This window comes from Coffea arabica, chromosome 1e (assembly GCF_036785885.1).
Source record: "Coffea arabica cultivar ET-39 chromosome 1e, Coffea Arabica ET-39 HiFi, whole genome shotgun sequence".
NCBI classification, from domain to species: Eukaryota; Viridiplantae; Streptophyta; class Magnoliopsida; order Gentianales; family Rubiaceae; genus Coffea; species Coffea arabica.
In genome coordinates this window covers 36,059,191-36,077,508 of record NC_092311.1, presented here as the reverse complement: position 1 = coordinate 36,077,508, position 18,318 = coordinate 36,059,191, and the positions used below count along the sequence as shown (strand labels likewise).

General features: G+C 35.3%; 1 pseudogene; it reads right to left on the bottom strand.

Moving 5' to 3' along the window:
- Nucleotides 1–9,329: 9,329 nt before the first annotated feature.
- LOC113689174 (putative pentatricopeptide repeat-containing protein At5g37570) lies at nucleotides 9,330–11,852 on the bottom strand (annotated as a pseudogene).
- Between the last annotated feature and the right edge of the window lie 6,466 nt (nucleotides 11,853–18,318).

Below are 18,318 nucleotides of genomic sequence, written 5' to 3'. Positions count from 1 at the left end.
TTAATACTGATTTTGAATCTTTAAGGTGCTGTAATCTGAGTCTTTGATTCAAGTGTAGAAATTTGAGAGTTAGCTCGAGTGCTTGAAATTCAAAGTTAGTTGGTTTAATTGTTTATCAAGTTAGGTCGTTTAATTGGTGTTGTTAAGCAAGGGTTTAATCATCAATTTTCCTTGCTAATTTAGTTGTTTATTGGAGCTAAATAATTCGGTCAGATTTTGTTCTTAAGTGGCCAAATTTCTAATGGTCAGTTTTAGGAAAATAAGTGATTCCAAATCACATTAGGATTTCTAGACAATTCCAGAACACATTAGGATTTTGAATCCATGTAAGGCTATAAATAAGCCTAAACCCTTAATCAATTTTTACTAATCAAATTTTACATCAAAATTGTGAGTTTTATTCATTTCTTTTGTCCAATAGAACTTTTCTTGAATACTTGAGATTTTTCTTAAATTATTCAATTTGAACTTATCAATCAAATACACGCCCTGGGTGTGGCGTTCTTCTACCAATAATGTTGGTTCACTAAATCATTCGATTGTGGGTCGAGATTCGATTCAAAATTCATAATCTTAAGGCTTAGACGGGTCAAGAGTTCTTCCGCATTCCAACTTGATTTCTTCGTCTAGATCCAGGGTTTGGTGGGATACGAGTTTATACCTTCAGGCGGGTTTGTATTACCAACGGTCAAAAAACTAGCCGTTGGACTTGTTGGACGTTCGAACCAATTATGTAAGACATCCGATACTCTGTCGGACATCCGATCCAATTGCTCTACGTCCGATCCTTGCATCCAATAGAAGATAGAATGTTCATATTTCAACCCTTTTGTATCGGACGGCCGATAGAGGAAATGAGTGTTCGATCAAAATGTCCAATGAATACTTGCTATTTATTGGATGTCCGATACTCCATTGAGCGTCCAATCCTTGCATCTGAAAGGTAGATTTCTTTTTTAATCCTTCTTGATATGTTATCCTCCTTTTTACAAATTGCAAAATACTTGTCCCTAAACATTTCTCATATAAAAATATTAGTTCAAATTATCATTTTATTTCATGATCATTAAAACCAAGGATTGATCAATCTAAATCTTCAGTATAGTACAAGCAGATTGCTTTGCGTTTAACTATGGATTCATCACGACACTTATCGAACGATGGAGGCAGGAGACCCACATATTTATCTTCCTATCGATGAGGCTACTATCACTTTGCAGAATGTGAAGGTATTATGAGGTCTATGTGTAGATGAATTATCGATCATACTGGTTGACCGAAATCAATCTGTGGCTCAAAAGGATGGCAGGTTAAAACACTTGATCGAGGAGCTTCTAGGATTCAGACTAGAGAACCTCCACTTTAAGGATGGCAGGTTAAAACTCATACCAATATTGAAGTTTTATAGGAATTTCTTCCAAATGATGCACCGGCAAAATTAGTTCACCAATGCATTCGATGCTACAATTTAATCTTCTTTGGGGAACAGCTATTTGCCGACACATGCAACAACCTTGTTAGCTGCCATCGATTAGATTTCATTCGAGACATTGAGGGTATGAGCCAATATAGTTAAAGCAACACCACACTTGAGTGATTATATTTTTTATCTATGCAAAGCATCTCAAGTAGCTACGAGCTGCACTGCTGGTCTGTATATGCTTTTCTAGGTGAACAATTTCACAACTTTTGGATGCTTGAGCATATTTATTTCGTGCTTTTTTGCCAAAAAAATATGACTTAGGCAACTTTTCCATTATTATTAGTTATGGGCATGGGAGAAAATTCTCAAGATACGACCAACAGTGTTAATTCTCGCTGCATAGGGAAACGACTTTTCTAGAAGTGGTCAGTGAGTTGGGAGTCGTACAATGAAGTACGTGCTCTCGCATGTTGTGTCTGTATTTCATGATCAACTTAGCATGATGAGCATCGATGAGGTATTGCATTGGTAACTGTTTCTATTGTAGGCTCAGTTTGTAATTACTGTGATGACTAACTCCATTTTAAAAATGCAACAGTTTATTTGGATGCCTTATCCTGATTACCTTATTGCACATCTTCTCGCCTATTGCTTAGCCAGACGACCGATATGGTAGTCAGAAAATTCAATGATATATTGGAAGGTAGTCGAATTTTACCTTTCACGGTGGATACTATGACAGTTTGGGATGCATCAATCCATATCTGACATAGTTGATACAGAAGGTTACAAGAAATTGCATTCTTTGTGTCGATCTGGACAGGTCGGGAAGGATTAGGTTCAGTACTATAGTCATTGGATTGAATATTGAGAGCATCGTACTGAAATATATGTTCGAGACTTTCATTACAATCTTAACATATCTATGGATAATTACATGACATGATACCATAATCGAGCAGTCCACTACATAGCATCTCCTATTTTGCAACTGCCCCGACATGACGGTCATCGAGAAGATGGATGACAATTCGACTACTTAGTAAATAATTACAATTTTAGCTTTACTTCTAAACACATATTTATTTTTTCTTAAATAACAAAACTGTAATAAACAATTTCTACTTTCAACAAGTTAATACCGTATCCCAAATCGAATTGATTTGCAATAGATATCTCGATCCGGTGAACCCTGCTCAGTGTGCTCATCCCAGGCTCACATCAATACAAAAAGAGGCATTGGGGATATTACAATATTTGAACCAGGGAATTCAGACTGTAGCTAGACCTTTTGGTCATGAGGATGTCAATTCATCTACCCCACGTTGTACCTTTCGAGATGCTTGTCGAGCATCTACCTAGGCAAGGGTATTGTAGAAATCAAGGAGGCAAGTGTCGTAAGAGGACCACCTAATTATGTGATGATGATGTGTCTGTTATACAAGCTCCTTATGTTTCATCACATGCCAGATACAACCCTACCGTTGTCATTCAATTTTCTCACTCTGGAGCGTTCTTCACACCTCTATGTGTTCCTACTTTCGGAGGTCATTTTCATGTGACACCTACTCTCTTACCTGAATTTGACTATATGACAGGTGTTGGATCATCCTCTGTTAGGCCACATACGACATTTGGGATGAATAATGAATTCAGTGATTTCTTGATCATATCTACTACTTCTTCAGGTCCTTAATGAATTTGTCACCAGTTTTCCAAATAAATGCAAATACCGTTCCTCATCAAAGTCCTTCCACTACATCTACAGATCTTTCCTATTCGAGATGCGATCAGATTCCTGTGGTGCACTCCTCCGATGATGATGAGGACAAACAAATGCTTGAAACACTACTTAGGAGATCCAAACGATTACAGCTGTAGCAAGATCTACCATACCGAAAGTGCATTGGAGATGCGGTTGCTCTACGACCCCATACGACAGGTACAAAAGGCACATTAATGGGTGATTACAATTTGTATCGCTTATGGGTAATTTGTAGCTTTAAACAATGATAATATTGTTTACTTAGCTATATTAGATATTTACGATTGATACTACATTATTTATTGTACCTTAAATTATTCAAAAAAGCAAAAAACTTTCATAATTAGATGCAACGTCATAAATTTAAATTAATTTTTGCATTTGAATTTGAAATCCAAACCTCGCTTTTCCCCATTCATCGATAGTTGATTGATTTTTGATCATCGATTAATGGCGAAAACAAAATAGCATGTTTTTAACGTAATTTTGGCTCCAAAGCATAATATATTCTAAAATTATTTTTGGATTTAGCATTGATAAACTAGGGTTTATAAATTAGGGTTTAAGGATTATGAATTAAGGTTTAGGGTTATACATTAGGATTTAAGGTTTATAAATTAGGGTTTAGGGTTTATGGTTGATAATTAGAGTTTAGGGTTTAGTTAAAAAAATTTTAAAAAAAAATTGATCATCGTTGCATCCACTTAAAGAAAAAGCCTCACTGCATACCGTGAAATCCACGTCAAGAAAAATCTTTGCCGCATAGACTACAATATGCAGCAAGGCATCTTCATTGAAAAAAAAAATAGAGAGAAAGAAAAAAAATTCCCGTCTTTCCTCCAGGACAAGAAAAAATTCCGTTCTTAGTAAACTCTACATGCTACACACAGCCACCTACTAATTTGATAGTCCTATTGGGTAGTTTACTTTTCCTATCCTTCAACCTTGGCTCTTGATAAGGCAACGACGTCATCAACTAGCATTACGTATAATTTTGTTTTAATGCACTGAAGGGATTTACACATAATTTGATTACCTATGCACTGAAAGAAAAGATTGCTTCAAACTAAGACTCCGGGTATTAAAGGTTCTGAATTTCAATGTCCCTCTATCCCTCTTAAATCACACCCTGCCCTGCTTTTTAAAAAAAAATTCTATTTTTACAATCTTTTTATTATCACTCTAATTATGAAAAATTAATTTTTATTGACATTCAAATTATAGAATTACAGGTTTTGAGACGTCCATCATTTCCCAGAAGTATTTGTAAGTCAGTTCACATGTCATGTCCTACCAAAGAAAAGCCTAATATTTCTTTTAGGCTAAATCCAAACAATACCAGTTGTTTTACTATGCCCACTTCGTCCTCAGAATTCCATCCCTGCTCGTGCCCTGTCTTAAATTCTAAGGTCCACAATAACATGAAACCCACTCCCTCCCCTCTTGCTCTCCTGATTATTGTTGCCCATTTCCTTCCACCAAGTCCCGAAGTAGTAGGAATGACCCTTTGGCTTTAAAGGTTCCAGCCAAGCAAGAAGCAACTACACGCCTATATTTCTTCCCACAAAAAAAGAAAAACTACAGCATTATTTCTTGATGCAGCAAATTAAATAGGAGAGCGGCAGCATTACTAAAGAAATGGAGATTCAAAATGCAATAAACAAGAGGAACAAGAAATCTATGCGGAACCGGAACACGAGAATTAGCTTTTCAGCCAGATTGCCAGATGATGTTAGTGGGATCTTTGCAGAAAGCATCTGTGCAGTGAAGTACTCTAACAAGCCATTCACAGACATTAGAGAGTCAATATTGGAGATGATCCAGAAGGTAAAAATTCAAACTTGGAGAGAAATGGAGGAGCTAATTTACTGTTACATTTTTCTCAACTCATCAGAGGTTCATATTGTCATCGAAGATGCTTTTCTCAGTTTGCTTTTTCTCTAGTCAAAGAACGAATAAGTCTTGTGCTTAGCTTCTTTCAACTCACTGCTTATCTTGATCTACACCATCGTGTTACTGTAATTTCATTTTGAGTTTCCTTATCAATTCCTTTCACTGCTAAATATTACACTATCAAACATGTAAAATGAGATAATCTGCATTGAGAAGCCCAGTAAGTGTTATCTCTCCACCAAAGGTATAAGCTAACAAAGCCTCGCCTGATATTGGCATTTTCCTACTTTGTTGATGTCTTTAAATATCCTTATAAATTACTGAAGATCTCTAGCAGAGATATTGAACAAGAGATTTGGTAGGAAGTAAGTGGAAACACTTCCTGAATAGGAAAATGGTCTAGGTATTCCTTTTTTAGGTTTTAACTCTTAATGAAGATGGTAGACTTCAAATTCCTCTAGTGCAAGAAAAAATAAGCATTATATTACATTCATAAACTGAATATGCAGACTAACATAAGCAAACCGACAGAGTCATGCAGATTATCCAGGTTAAGCATGTATTCACTTATGATATGCTTCCGAGTTCGATAATGATCAGTATAAATTCTCCTGTTTACACCAAATAAAATCACTTTTAAATGATGTAGGACATGGTTAAGATCATTCCAAGATTCTTCACCAACACTAGGAATTGGAGATTCACAGAATGGTAATCTAAAATGGTTTTTTTTTTCCACATAAATATTTTGGTTAGGAAAGACGGTCCGAAAGCTGGAAGTACTAAATTCCTGATACTTTAACACAAGTTTACCACAGGTAGTGCCCCTTTTGGCAGAAGCAGAGACCGCTGCCATTCCAGGCTTCTAACAGCCTTCCATCCTCAGCCATTCACACCCCAATCTTCAAGCTTCCATTTCCAGCTTCCACCTCTATTCTTGGCTGCTGTCTCGACCAAGCAAGGAGGAGGAAGATCGCTGCTGCTGCTGCTGCCGGCGTTGCGTCGGACCAGGGGAGAAGGAGAAACCAGCTGCCATTTTTCTTTCCTCCAACCACTGAACCTTCCAAAGCTGACTCAAAAACCCCAGACCCAAGCTTCTCTTCACCTTAACGTTTGCTGCTGGGTTGCTGCTGTGGGTGGTCAGACCGAGAGGGAAACAGAGTGCAAGGGGTGTCGATTGACCTCAGTGATTCTAGGAGCGAACTTGGGGAACTAGGCACTTCATTTAGCTACTAAACAACCACCAAAGGTAACCCAAAAACTTCCGCTTCACCCCTTAGCCAAAATTTCAGATTTGTTGCAGCTTTTGGTTCTTGAAGTTTTAGCTTGTCTTGGTGAAACATGTTGGGTTGCTGATCCTCTAAACTAATGATTGATGAAGCTAGAGGTGTTTTATGTGTTTATATGTGTGTTTTGTGGTGGGTAAATGTTTGGGAAATTTTAAGAATGAAAATGGGGTGCTGGCCGGATGAGGGATCAATTTTCCAGCTTTGTTACCGGGTGTTGTTTTGTAATTTTTGCTTAGGTAATGAACTGGATTGCTTGTTGGGAGGTTAGACTAATTAGTTGTGATTGTTATGGACTTAAAATATGAGTTATAAGTTGAAGATGGTTGAGCAAAAATAGGAGAAAATTCTGCTCTGCTAAACCGAACCAGCAGGCCTGTTTTTCTTCCATTTTTACCCGAAATTTTGAGTTGGATTTTGTGAAGTTATTGAGCTATTTAAATCATGTATATGTTCACCTATATGTGTAGAGTAGTTTTGGTGAAAATGCAACTTTCGTGCAATGGGAAATTTCATTGAAAAACCAAAGGGAAAAATGCCCCTTGAGCTATCCGAAAAATTCTGGAAATTTCCAGATTTTGGTCGAATTTTTGGGGGTTGATTTCGACAAATTTGTGAACTATTTGGGCTGTATACATGTTTACCAATATGTGTAGTATTGTTTGGGGGAAAATGTAGCTTTTGGGTAGTTGAAAAGTTTTGGACAAATTGAAGAGAAAATGGACTTCTTGTACCAAATGCACTTGGAAGTTTTTCCAGCTTTGCATGAGACATGTTAAATGATTTTCACGTTAACATGAACCCAATTTGACTTGTGTTTAGTTAAGGGGTGTGTATAGCTCAATTTGGGACAAAAATCTAGTAGAGTTTACGTCCAAAAAGTGGACCAAAATTTTATTCTTCACGACGCTACCCAAAACAGAAATTTTGTTTGAAATTAGAAATGATTTTGACGTTTGGATTTCGTTTTGGTTAAATATGGACTAAATTGTCCCGAAAATGTTTTCTAGCATTAACCTTCATTACTAGGTCCACTTCGAGTCAATAATCTTGAATTTTATTAGACCAAATGTCCTATTTCGAGAAATATGCCAAATTTGGAAATTTTCTTGAAAACTCAAGTTTTTGCCTTCATGAAAATCCTTGAACCAAGTTGGTCAATGGAATTTGGCAAACTTAAGGAGTTTCTATTTTATAGAAATTCCAACGACTAGTTTTACTTGGTTTATATGATTTCCTCTTAAAGGAATTTCCCAAGATATTTTTGGGGAAAATTAGAGGGGAAAATTCTTCTAAATAGTTAAATGTGATTCTTCTCAGCTTGTGACACCAAAGTGGTGTTAATTGCTTATATGACTCTAGAACTTGGTTATTGGAATATTTGACGAATATAGCAAGTTTTTGGTTTTAAAGAAACCTTAAAATTTAATTTCACTCGAAATTGTGGATTTCACTTTGAGAAAACAATTAATGCTAGGTTGGGATTTTTGAGTGAAATTAAATACTAGTTGACTCGAGTTAAATTCGCCAACTCAAAAGTGGAAATTTATGTGAATTATTTGTATGATTTTAGGAGTTGGTGACGAGCACAATCTCGATCAAAGTTTGGAATTCTAGACACTTCACTTGAGGTGAGTGTTTCTTGCGTGAATCGTGTTTAACTGCTAGTTGAACTACTTGTTAAAAGTACTTGTTAGAGATATCATGAAATGTTATATGCTATGTGATTGCGTGAAATATCACAAGTACAAGTGTTGCAATGTCGATTGGAGCGTGGTCTCGTCGACTAAATAAACCAAACGGATGCACGTACCACGCTCAATTAGAGTGGGAGGTACCTCTCTGCCGTCTTGGTAAAAGTGCTTGCAAAATTCGTGTTGGAGTCGGGCCCGAAAATAAGGGGGAAGTCGTTGCTAGGAGACAAGTAGAGTAGGAAATATTCTACATGGAGGTTAGGTAGGGAAAGTTGACGGAGTGTCAACTACTAAAAATTTCCTGATCAAGTGCGTGGACTTTGGCTCCTGAGAGCCCCGTATCCTTTTCTTGTCATGTTATTTCGATTTTCTAAATTGTTAATTGCTTACTTGTCCATTTGTACTTGTTAAATTGCCCTATGTGAATTGCATGTTTCGAGGCACCACTGAGCTATTGGCTCATCCCTTCCAATTTGTTTTCCTTGACAGGTTCTGAGTTGCATGAAGTCTTGGAGAACTAGAAAAGAAATGTTATATTTTGAATGCCCACTTTCATATATGTAATTTGGAAAAACTTTAGTATCTTTTGGACGACTTTTGTGTCTTTGGGAAAATGTGAATCCTGTGGTGCTTCTGTGCCCTGGATTAGGAATGTTAAATTGTAAATTAAGTTGAATTTAAGTATTTTAAGTTAGACATTTGCTTTGATGCTTGAAATTGTACTTTTGGACAGAGTAAGTTGAATGGTACGGTTTGTTTAAGTACTTGGCTTATGCGAGAAGTAAAGTTTAATTATGATTTATATTTGACGATGTTAGATGATTGAGTGAGTGAGTCCCGGCGAGAGTTGGGCAGTTTATATTGGTACCAAAATTCCACCTGCACTCGCCAAGTCATCTTACACCTGAAAGGCATAAAGGATAGACATAACTAGCAGCAAAGACGCATGCTACACACATAAACACAAATAACTACAGCATACACCAACCCTTTGACACCACACTTACTAAATACCCTATAGTAAATTTTGTTTTATAACAACCTGCAGACCAAGTGTCTACAACCACCAACAAAGGCAGACATCCCATTATCAAGCTTAATACCTGCCATTTTCATCCATAAGAGGAAACAAAAAAATTTTCCACAAAAACAACAAAGCTAGCTACAAGCAGAAGATAGTAATAATTTCTTTAGGTGACAAGTATTATTTGCTATCATTGATCCGTCCTTCATGCTTTGTGAAAGGAAAGAATAGATGGATGTACCAGTTTGGAGTTCTCATTTCTTGTTTCTGCAGATGGAGCACATCTCTCATGTTTTCAGTCAATGCATTTTGAGCCATCTCAAAATCTTGTCTACAGAATTTTGATTGATTCAGCTTGAGGCAAAACTCCAGCCGATTCTGAAATGTAGCCAATTCTTGAAAATGGAAATTCAAGATTAACAAAATCAAAACCTTGATGAATGCATTTCTGAGGAAGTTGTCTAGTTTCCAGAAACCTGTTGGCCATGCATTCCATGCTTTCTTGGGTTTACATCCATCAGCTCATAATTTCATATTAACATCAGAGTATCAAGGCTTCCTACCATGAATTAAAGCAAAAATGATTAAGAAACAATAGTAAAGAATGTTAACTCCAGGTCACTAAATGCAATGGCAGCCATAACGGTAGTCAGCTGCATTTACTTTGCATATTTGACATTATTTGAAACTTCATAAAGCTAAATGAGCAACCCTCACAGATTGACAAGATTGCCTGCTCGGATTAATCATGTCAGAAAACATAACCTACTCAATATTCACAAATTGTATGTCCCTTCCTGATCAGAGTGTTAATATCCAAACTCCCAACAGAACAAACCTCAGATGTCCTCAAAATTGATATTTTGAATCCTAGTAGCCAGCAATTTTAAATTTAGTATTGAGTTTCTGAGGGCATCTGATGAATGAAGAACTCAGTCCCAAGCTTCTTTCTAGAAAAGCTAATGTCTTTATACCAAGATTTTATACTTCATACTCAACTACAACTGGCTATCTTCTTCGGTATTGAGCTTCTGCTGGTGTCTGATGATTAATGACCTTAGTCCCAGTCTTCTTTGTGGAAAAAGTAACTTCAATAAACCAAGATTTTCTACTTCATATCCAACTACAACCGGGAATTTTCTTGAGTCCTTTCTCCCTAATTTTGACCCTCAAAAGTGAAACATCCAACCACTTATTTGCAGCAGCATAGATGTCTGATAACAACACATAATTCCCAGCATTTAAGGGCTCAAGCTCAATTAGTCTACATGCTACCTCCTCCCCCAATTCAAGGTCACAATGAAGCTTGCAAGCGCCAAGAAGTGCACCCCAAGCACCAGCATGGTGCTTTACGGGCATTGACTTAAGAATGTCGTAAGCATCTTTAAGCTTTCCTGATCGACTAAGAAGGTCAATGAGGCATGCATACTGATCTGGAGAAGGCTCAAGAGAGAATTCATTAACCATAGAGTCAAAATAATGGCAACCTTCCTTAATGAGACCAGCATGACTGCAAGCTGTTAGAATTACCGTAAAGGCTGTAGTATCAGGCACAAGTCCTTCCTTTAGCATCCTTTCAAACAGTGCCACAGCCTGTGGACCACTCCTATGAATGGATAGGCCCTGTATCATTAAGCAGTATGAGATCACATCATGCGTAGGCATTTGCTCAAACATGGTTGATGCTCTGTCCATGTTCCCACACTTGGCATTCATATCTATGAGATTGCAGCAACTTGAACACGCTTGAGATCAAATGAGCTTTAATGCATATAAGAATCAATTATTTTTGCCAATTCCAAACAACCCAATTGGGAACAAGCAGACATCAAACTTATCATAGTGAACTCATCCGGTTTGACGCTTCTACACTGCATCCTGTAAAACATCTGTATCGCCTCGTTGGGCTGTCCATTCTGGCCATACCCGGATATCAAGGCAGACCAGGATACAATATCTTTTTCATCTGATTGCTCGAATAACATCCTTGCAAACACCATGTCACCAGCCTTGGCATACCCAATCACAGTGGTATAGGAAATAGCATTCTTCTTAGGTATCTCATTAAATAATTCCCTAGCACTCCTCAAATCACTGAATCTAACAAAGCCACTAATCATCGCATTCCAGGATGCTAAATTCCTATTAGTCATTTCATCAAACATGTTCTTCGCCTCCAATGCCTCTCCGACATTCAGATAGCCAACAAGCGTAGCCGTCCAAGAGACTTCATTTCTAACGGGCATAATATCAAACATATTCCGGGAGCACTCGATCTCCTTACACTTGTCATAGAAGTCAACTAAGCTGGAACCCACGTACACATCAGTTTCAATACCACACCTTACTATTGACCCATGGAGAACCCGCCCTTCCCTCAACGCCAAAATATTAGCACACTTGTTGATCAACGGCGGGAAAGTATACTCATCCAGGCTTGCATTCGTAGACTTTTTCATCCGACTAAAAAATGAAAACCCTTGAGTAGGGTGTTCCAGAGATAAATATTGGGTTGAATAGCTCGTTCGAAGACAACGGTAGGGTAGGAGAGGTCAGAAGAGAGAGCAATGCAGAGGGACAGAAATTGGGTAATCAAGAAGGGATCCTGCTCGTAGCCCTTGTGGATGATGTGAGGGTGGACTTGCTCCAGGTTTCGGATGGTCTTGCACCGTTTTAAAAGTGACAAGATTGATGTCATATAAGCAAATGATAATGTTGATGGTAAGGCGTCGAGACAAGCGGATGAGTATCGGCGAATCAAATTCATATGAGCATCGATTGTGACTTTGTGAGTTATAGTGGCGGAACAGCCGGGCAGACAGTGCTGGAGCTGCAGTGTCAGGATCTTGATGGACCAATTTTGGAATTGGGAGGGAATTAGAAAAGTAGAAGAAGAAGATTCAGAGAATTTAGAATTGAACGAAGAGAGAGAGAATCTTATTAACAAAATTCGATTATACATGTCATAAACCTCCGCCAAGCTAGTACGACACCGTTTCTACAAAACACACATTCCTTTAGCTAAACGACGACGTCTTCTTCCTGCTTCCTGACATGCAGTTGGAGCAGGAGCACGCCACTTGGCTCTAAACATCGGATTTGGGGCAAGAACGGTCATCAGGCCGACCGTTCCTGAACAATCCTCTCACAAAATTTGACAAGAGGTGAAGAAGAAGCCACGTCTACTAATTCTGTTGCTAAACCAAAAACGACATCATTACAATAAGTGGGTAGAATAAAAAAGTAAAAAATGTATTGAAATCCTAACGGTGTTTGTTTGGAACAAATGGACTGATTCAAAATTCAAATATCAAATGCAAAATTTTGAATCAACCGCATAAAATGAAAGGAAAAAGTCGAAAAAGCATGGATTCATTCTTTTGTACACCAAAATAAGTCTTGCTATCTCTACGGATATTTGCCAAAAATAATTGAGAGATAAAAATGCAAACATTGAAGTGGGAGGAGAAATTTAGGGCACAATTATGTGAAGAAGAAAGAAGGCCAAATCTATAGAGAGGAAGCCAAGCTCGTGAGGCATTTTGAGTGAAAATGGATGGACCAATTTATCTTTGTAGACATCTTTAGGAGGGAATGCAACAATTGAATGAAGTTAAAAATTGTTAGGACAATTTCTCTACATCCTTTCCAGGGCAGGCAGCAAAGTAGAAGAGAATAGAAGAAATACATTTACAACAGTCTCCAGTTTTGTTGAACAACTAAGTAACTGCAACTGTGCCAGCCAACATTGGTGAAACATAATGCCCCAATTCGACGAAGGTAATATCACTGAACCATGTCCTAAACTACATCTAATGATTTGTCATCTAAGGTATATAAATATAGTACGAGCCAACTTGGGAGAGGTATGCACAAGGAACTTATGCATGCCAAGTGTTTGTAAATTTGACTTAGTAGACGAATTAAATGACTTGGAAAGTTTATCGGCATATAAAATAATAGAAAGAGTATGAAGGAAGCTTATCGGCATATAAAATAATAGAAAGAGTATGAAGGAAATCATTACTTGCTTTTTTCATTTTTGTTGTAGGATAGTAGTGATACCATACAGTTTAGAATGTATTACTGGCTGTAGATGGGCATTCACATCATAGTAAACTGACACATACAAAAATAAAAGATAAGTAAAGTGAGTCATTGTAAATTATACGAATGAAATAAGGAGTACAACAAAATTCTACCAGGATTACAAGGTATCTGAGTGATTGTGGCTAGTTATACTTTTTTATAGCAATTTTTTTGAGATAAATTACTGATAGTTGAGAAATACTCATATATCTCTAAATCAGGATTCTTCCAAAATTATGAGATATTTGAGTGATTGTGGCTAACTATACTCCTTGATATCAAATATATTTTGAGATAAACTATTGATAGTTGAGGATGCGAGTCTCGACGGTTGCCAGTAACAACTGTTCGGAATGATGTAATATTTTTTTAAGAAGATGTAACTTTATATGAACTACTTGTAAAATTTAACAGCATAGATGAATTATTATATATGAGATCCATATGAACAGTAACACAATATCACACCTTTATTGTGAGAACGTACAAGAAATTTACATAGAATTACAAAATGTTCAAAAGAAGTTACATTGTTCAAGAACGGTTGAACTAGCAACCGTCCTTTCCTCGTGTCCGATAGTTAAGAAATACTCTCATATATCTCTGATTAAGTGGGTTCTAATATGGTTTGGCATCTATATACGTAGAGAATCATATTTGAGTGGAAAATAATAATAAAAAAAGGAATAGTGTGTACAAGGGGGAGGGAACTGCACACTTTAGTAATTAAACATTGTTGGTTGCTACTTCATGTTAAACATTTGGTACATATTCGTGCAATAGTAGTGAATTAATTAAAGAGAATTTTTTTTAAACTTGGTTAGTATAAGTGCAGATTGTAGATATATGTGTTACGCTATGTACATATTATTTTGCTGAACTTACCTAGTGAAAGAAATTGGTTGCAAACTCAATCGAATTGGACTAAATCATAGGTAAGAATATTGCAAACTCATCGCAATATTTGGCTTGCTTTGTGACTGAAGGGGGATGAACTTACTTGCATGATTTTGTTTGTGTAACTTGTTTAAGATGGTGTGACATGAATAATGAAATTGAAACTCTGACGAAAACTCCTAAACAAAAAAACTGTAGGTAGCACAAGTTAGATATACTAAAAGCCACCTTGGGAAAGGTATGGACAGGGAACTTATGCATGCCAAGTGTTTGTAAATTTAACTCAGTAGACGAATCTTAGGAAGTTTATAGGCATATAAAATAACAGGGAGAGTATGAAGATAATTGTCGATTTTTTTTTTCTTGTTGCAGGATAGCAGTGACACCCTACAATTTAGATTGTATTACCAACTATGTATGGGTACTCACATCACAGTAGACTGGCATATACAAAGATAAAGATAACCAAATTGAGTCGTTGTAAATTACACAAATGAAATAGAGAGTACAACAAAGAGGGATTCCTTCAAGATTATAAGGTATGTGAGTGATTGTGGTTAGCTGTACTTCTTGATCACTGTAGACTGACACATACAAAAATAAAGATAAGCAAATTGAGTCATTGTAAATTACATGAATGAAATAGGGAGTACAACAAAGTGGGATTCCTTCAAGATTACAAGGTATCTGAGTAATTGTGGCTAGCTGTACATCATGATCACAAATATTTGTTGTGATAAACTACTAATGATTGGAAAATACACTCATGTATCTCTAAAGAAGGATTCTTCTAGGATTACGAGATATCTGAGTAATTGTGGCTAACTATACTTCTTGATAGTAAATATTTTTTGAAATAAACTACTGATAGTTAAGAAATACTCTTATGTATCTCTAATTAAGTGGGTTCTAACATGATTTGGTATCTATATACGTAAAGAATCACATTGGAGCGAGCAATGGAAAAAGAAATAATGGACACAAGGGGGGAGGGAACTGTACACTTTATTAATTAAACATTGCCAGTTGCTACCTTATGTTAGAAATTTGGTACCTATTCATGCAATAGCAGTGAATTAATTAAAGAGGATTTCTTTTAAATTTGATATGAGTGTAGATTGTAGATATATGTGTTACACTATGTACATATTGTTTAGCTGGACTTACCTAGTGAAAGAAATTGGTTACAATTCAATGTTCCTTGACATCATGTTGGAGAAATATTATTTTATCTGAATAAATAGTGACCATGGAGTAAAACTGTTATGGTATTGTAAATTAGTATTTCACTAATGTAATGATGTTAAAATCATGTCTGTCTAAACAACAATAGAAGAAAAATTTATAAAAGGATGGGAAGGAGAGGGAAGGAGGATGTGCATATAATATTAAATAGTAACTATTGTTACCTCATGCTTGTAACATTGTACCTTTTTGTAGAATAGTAGTATAATAAATGAAATGTATTTTTTGAAACTAGATGGGTATGAGTATAGATTGTAATTTGTATCTAGTAGGTCAATGACATATTGTTTAGACTGCCTTTCTTATAGTTATCTTAATTAGTATGCATGTTCATCCTATTAGATAACTATTACATTCTATGATAGAGCAGTGACAGTATAGAAATACTTTGACATGGTCGTAAATGTACAATCAACTAGCATAATGATGTTAAATCAGCTCCAGGAGATTGATAATGGAAACCATGTAGGGAAAGAAATGTAGACATTAATAAGCATTAGTAATTGTTTACTCTTATTTATAAGTTAGAATCTCGACTAATTGTAGCAATCCAATAATTGAAATGCACAATATGAGAGTTGATTGGCATGAGTCTTGGTTCTAATGTCTATATGTTAGGCTAAATGTACTTGTTGTTCAAAATATTTTACTCATAATTGAACCTGCTATATCATCCTTGGAACTAATTTATCGTGATTTAGGAATGTTGGGAGAAAACATTATGTAATTAAAATGTAGTTGTTTATCAAAAAGTTGGTGCAGACGGCATGAAGGAAATTGAGAAGTTCGACTAAGAAAGCATCTAGAGAAAAAAAAAAGTGAAAAATCGGGTAGCAGCAAACTTGAGGCACCATCAAAATCCTTGAATATGTAAGTTGTCAATATTTTTATGTTGCGCCAGTATGTTGGTAGATAGTGAAATGTAATTGTTTGACTAATTGCAATTATAAGCTGTTGAATTGGTCGCACACTGTGTTAATTTGCATAGATAAGAGTATTTGAAGTTTTAGCCAAACTGGTATGTGTTGAACAAATAAATAGTCTTTACAATTTGCATGAGTAGTGGCAAGATGGCATGGAAAAGGATAAAAAAGAATTCAAATGACAAGGAAGAAATATAAATAGGGGAACTACTGACCTGCAAAACCAATCCCATCATTTATAATTAGAAAGAAAAAAGAAGAAATCAACTTGAGAAGAAGAAATGGAGCAAGCGAAACTTAGTTAACAGTATTGTACAATTCTTTTACCTTTCTTTTACAGATTTTTGTTATCACAACATTTGTAAATTTTTGATTTTGATTTATAGAAAATGTTATGTAGTGATATGTAAGAATCCTTGTAGATATCATTATAATTATCGTAAATTTTTGTTCAATTTGTAGATTTGTTTGAAATATTGTATATATCTATTAGAATTATTGTATATATTATTATAACTAGAGTGTACATTTGGCTAATTTTTTTATTCAATTTTTAGAAATATTTGTAAATAATAAAATTATCTAACAAAAAGGCACTTTGTTATATTTATAAACTTAACAAACTTCTCCATTCTTCATTTTTTTATGAGGAATCCATTCTTCATTTTAAGTTGCACATCATCCCTTTTTATGTATATGTTATTTTTATATGCATCATATCTAATAAACCGAAGAATATTTATTCAAAGACAATTAAATGATAGAAATATGTCAAAATTGACATTCCAACCAACCTAAAGATATTTGTTCAAAGAGCAATTAAATGCTAGAAGTATGCCAAAATTGACATGCCAATCACTTTTCTAACGCTTTTAGTTCGGGTTGATAAAAATGAAAATGAATAACATTATGATTGGGTATTACAAATTTGTTGATGGGTAATTATTGCTTTATAAGATTATAATATATTGACAACTAAATCTTACCTAAAGCCACTACTTTCATAATAGTGGTAGATGACTAGTTAAATTTTCTTTTCAATCAGCATGTATGTAACTTTAAGTAACCAAATGCAATTAATTTTTACCAATTTGTGAAACAAAAATCTTTATTTCCTTAAACATATTATAAAATGGGCTAAACAGTTTGTAGGACATTAGCAATGGAAAGTCAGTATGTTACTAATTAGCAATAGAATGTAATTTTTTTTTACCAGTCGATAGAATAGAAGTTATTGCTTTGTATATATTGTAAAACAGATCGAGCTAATAATAAAAAATTAGCAATACATGGTACTTAAATACTAAGTAAATGTACAATACTAATAAACAGAATCTAAAATTAGTAATTTAACTTTTTTTTCTCTTGGACATTGTAAAATAGATTGAACATGTGGTAATATATTAAAAACTAAATGTAAGTGCATTCTAACGAATGTTGCGAGTCTGGTACAATGAAACTATCTAATTATCCAATCTAATATACTTTGCTCCACCGGCATTGATTGATATCTATTGATTTGTCAAAAGACGCTATTTTTGCCCATGACATGCTGCAAAATAAGGTGAATACAATATAATGTATTAACAATTACATATATGGTATAGATAATCAAACCCTAATTTATACACCTATATGAATTCTGTGTAACCAATGAACAACTATATATTAAATTTATTGTTACATTATGTGTATGCATGTGACAGTGTATAAGGGCTAACAACCAATTACAAATTCAAAAAATGGACTAATTTCTGTAAATTTATGACCATGTAAGCATATATAACATATACCACTACTCGATACCTACTAACAATGTGTACACTCTACAGATAAATGCTAATATCAACTATACCAAAGTTTGTAAAATATATTCCAACTCACGTAACTACTTTTTTCTGCGCTATATCTAATCTCCCTTTTACATGCATACATAATCAAATAACTAATACCTAACATGATGTACATATTTGTAAATTGATTGTACCTTATAGATCATCCCGTATAAGGCATTCACAGACAAACAAGGATTACTCATACAAGTAAAATTACACATCTACTATAGGAAGATGCACAAAT